This window comes from Zingiber officinale, chromosome 1A (genome assembly GCF_018446385.1).
Source record: "Zingiber officinale cultivar Zhangliang chromosome 1A, Zo_v1.1, whole genome shotgun sequence".
NCBI classification, from domain to species: domain Eukaryota; kingdom Viridiplantae; phylum Streptophyta; class Magnoliopsida; order Zingiberales; family Zingiberaceae; genus Zingiber; species Zingiber officinale.
The window spans coordinates 93,740,505-93,744,868 of NC_055987.1; positions in this window are offsets into that span (position 1 = coordinate 93,740,505).

Consider the following 4,364-nt stretch of genomic DNA (forward strand, 5'->3'; position numbering starts at 1 on the left):
ACTTGGCCCTTCTTCTTGGCCAATTTAGGGCACTTGATCTTGTAGTGCCCATGTTCCCTACACTCAAAACATATTATATGATTTTTATTTTTAATTGAAACATTTATACCTTCTTGTATAGGGATGGCACTTGCTCCTCCATTTGATATTTCTTGAATTTCGGAGGTGGCACCATCTTCTTCTTCTTCACTTGACCCGGATGTAGAAGCTTCTCCTTCTTCTTGATCCGGCGTCACCAAAAATTGCTCCCCCTCAATCTTAGAGGTGGAGGCTTCATCATCTTGAATATGAAACAAGGAGTATGCTCCCTCCTTGTTCCCTTCGTTGCATTCCCTTGAGGATGAAGCTTCTTGGATTTCTTCTTCTTCGGAGGTTGAGCATCTCTCAACCTTGGAGTCCTCCTCTTGATCTTGCTCCAAAGAGTCACCCTCTCCGGATTCTTCATGATCTTGTACAGTGGAGGGGATCTCTTCATGAAGCTTGGCCAATTTGCTCCATAGTTCCTTTGCATCTTCAAATTCTCCAATTTTGCAAAGGATGGTGCTTGGCAATAAATTGACCAAAAGCTTGATCACTTTGTCATTGGCCTCGCACCTTTGGACTTGCTCTTGGCTCCACTTGCTCCTCTTGAGAACTTTGCCCTTTGAGTTTGTTGGAGTCTTGAAGCCTTCCATAAGAGCAAACCATTGCTCTATCTCCATCATAAGAAAATTTTCGATTCTTGATTTCCAAGAATCGAAGCTCGTGGAAGTGTATGGAGGAGCCACCCTTGTGTCAAATCCAAGTCCATCTTGGAATTGCATCTTGAAGTTGAGCCTTTTTAAGTCTTGAACTTGAAGAATTTGCTCCAACTTCTTCACCCTCTAGCTTTTCTTGTTATACTTGACCCTTCCGGTGATGATTCTGGTGAAGAGCGGCCTCGCTCTGATACCACTTGTTAGGACCAAAAGTAGCTAGAGGGGGGGGTGAATAGCTCGTCGCGTTCGCTCGTTGCTCGGCGTTGCATGTTTCTTCAAAGATGTGCAGCGGAAAATACAGAAACAAACACACAACGCTAACACGGTTGGTTTACTTGGTATCCACCTCACAAGAGGTGACTAATCCAAGGATCCACACCAACACACACACCCTCCACTAAATAAAACTCTCCTTTATGGTAACTACCAAGGGCGGAGAAGCCCTACAAGACTCAATACAAGAAGAGAGGGAAAGGATACAAGAAATACAAGCTTACAAGCTTACAATGAGTATAAACCCTAACCCTAGCTTCTCTTCTTGGCTTTGATCCGTCTCTTGACTTGGAAAACTTCCAAGATCCTTCAAGAACTGGCGATCTGAGCTTTGTGAGTCTTGTGGAGCGAGAAATCTGGAGTGAATCGGAGAAGATGTAAGGAAATGAACGCCTGCGGCCTTTATCGACGCCAACGGTCGGATCCGATCGATCGAATATTCCCAATCGATCGGGAGGCTTTGGATCGATCCATGGATCGATCGAGGCCCCGTGCTCGAAAAGCGCTGGATCGATCCACGGATCGATCCGGCGCTTATCGCGCGAAGCAGCGTCCCAATCGATCCACCGATCGATTGAAACATCTGGATCGATCCACGGATCGATCCGACCATTTCGCTTAGGAGAAGCCTGGATCGATCCACTGATCGATCCAGCTCCTGGATCGATTCACTGATCGATCCAACACTTGGTTTTTGCCCAAAACCAAGTTCCAAGTCTCTCAAACCAACATCCGGTCAACCTTGACCTGTTGGTACATCATGCCTAGCATCTGGTCACTCCTTTGACCTGCTAGGACTTCCCACCAAGTGTCTGGTCAATCCCTTTGACCCACTTAGACTTTTCTATTCATGCCAAGTATCTGGTCACTCCCTTGACCTACTTGGACTTCCATCAGATGTCTGGTCAATCCCTTTGACCTATCTGTATTTCCTCGTGCCAAGTATCCAGTCAATCTTTTGACCTACTTGGACTTCCCAACACCAGATGTCCGATCATCCTTGATCCATCTGGATTTTCCCTTGCCTGGCTTCACTCACCAGGACTTTCACCTAGCTTCACTCACTAGGGTTTTCACCTGGCTTCACTCACCAGGACTTTCACCTAGCTTCACTCACTAGGGTTTTCACCTGGTTTCACTCACCAGGACTTTCACCTAGCTTCACTCACTAGGACTTTCACCTAGCTTCACTCACTAGGGTTTTCCTTCTGCCTGGCTTCACTCACCAGGACTTTCACCTAGCTTCACTCGCTAGGGTTTTCACCTGGTTTCACTCACCAGGACTTTCACCTAGCTTCACTCACTAGGGTTTTCCTTTTGCCTGGCTTCACTCACCAGGACTTTCACCTAGCTTCACTCACTAGGGTTTTCACCTGGTTTCACTCTCCAGGACTTCCCTGTCAAGTATCCGGTCAACCTTGACCTACTTGACTCTTCTTCAATCAATTTCTTATTGTCAAACATCTAAACTCAAACCAAGACTCAGCTTGGTCACCCAGGTCAACCTTGACCTGAGGGATGTTGCACCAACAGTAAACACTCCAGTTGCCACTACTCTTGAGTGACCGAGTGGATAGTTTGTGTAGTAGCTGACTAGCTGCATAGCAATGGGGTCCCTGCTGCTCGCAACTCCAGCTACCACTACCCATGAGTGACCGAGTGGGAGAACGACACGACTATTAGAATTTGAGGGATGACCCTTACGATTTTTTCTATTTATTTAATAAGTATAGATTCACTATTTGAGTGCATATTATATGTTTGATTGTCTTAAACTCATTTACTGAATGTCCGTAATATAATTCTAAACATGAGAGAATTTGTGATTGTTGGACCGTTTACGGCCGGCTAGAAGGGGGGTTGGTTGGATAGCCTAACAAACACAAAAACAAAAACCCTTCTCGAACTCTTAAACTAACACTTGCAAAATGAGATAAACAAAAAGTAAATCAGAAAAGTAAAAGGCACACTGAGATTTACTTGGTTACAACCGGGGAGGTTGTTAATCTAAGGAAAGTGTAGCACTAGTATCTCCTTCAGGCGAAGAAGCCTTTTATAGCAATGAAGCGCACAACAGAAGCTAAACTACAGAGAAAGCATACAAGTGTTGAAAGAATTGCTTGAGTTCTAATTGTTGAAAAGCTTCTGGACCAAGGCTATATTTATAGCCATAGTCGGGGCGCCCTGAGGGTTCCGGGCGTCTTGGGGGATAAAACTTTATCCTCCAACGTTCAAATCGCGTTTGACGCGATCTGGTCAACTTTTCAGGTCCAGGCGCCTCGGCCTGTTCCGGGCACCCCGGAACCCGAAGTCAACTCTGGTTGACTTTTTTGGTCCAGGTCCTCTGCTCCGGCTCTGCTCGTCTTGGTCTGGGTTTTCTACTCCGGATCCGCTCACTTGGGTGATCTCTGCCATCTGGAAAAGGGCTCACCCGAACCCAAGTTCCGGTCTTCTCGAGCAGGCTTCCGCTCTGGCTTCTCATCCCTCAGAATCGCTACGTGTTTCCTTCTCGTCCGCCAGCGTACTCATCTGCAGTCTTCGTCCCTCGGTCGCACCCCGTGCCAACCTTCTCGCAAGCTGCATCCCTTGCTCCCCGAGTAGTCTTCCGTTCCGGCTTCTCGTCCCTCGGAACCACAGCACGCTTCCTTCTCGTCCGCCAGTGTACTCTTCCGCAGTGCCTCATCACTCAGATGCACTGCGTGCTGTCCTTCTCGCTAGCTACGTCTTCTGCTCGACTACCTGTGCTCCTAAGCTCCTGCACACTTAGACACAAGGTTAGAAACACACAAGACCTAACTTAACTTGTTGATCAGACCAAAAACAACCTTGGAGTTCCAACAATCTCCCACTTATTGATGTGAGCAACCCAAGTTAAGTTAGGGTAAAATAGACATAAAAAATAAACTAACTAATTTTGTAATAAAGTGCAAAAGGATAGTAAATTTTAAATTTGGTCTACCTCCCCCTAGACTTATACTTTTCCTTCTCTCCCTTTGATCACATAAAAAAAATGGGGTTCCGAAAAATCTAAGGGTTAAAAAAATTTTCTAACTTTCTTAAAAAAAAATTCTAAGGTAAAGAATTTGTAATAATCTTCATTAAAAAATTATTCTAAGTTAAAAAAAACTTTAGGTAAGAAATTTTTCTTAAGGAAAACAACAAAAGAAGACTTAAGAAATTTTGACTTAGGAGATTTTTTTTTAAAAAAAAATTCTGAGGAAAAAAAAAATGTAACATGAAAAACTTTTTAAAACATTATTAATTTTCAATCTTAATGCTTTATCAGAAAGTTAATTAAACATTTTATTTCGATATTTTGGCTTCCAGGTCATGGCGAGGCACTAGGTCTTCTTG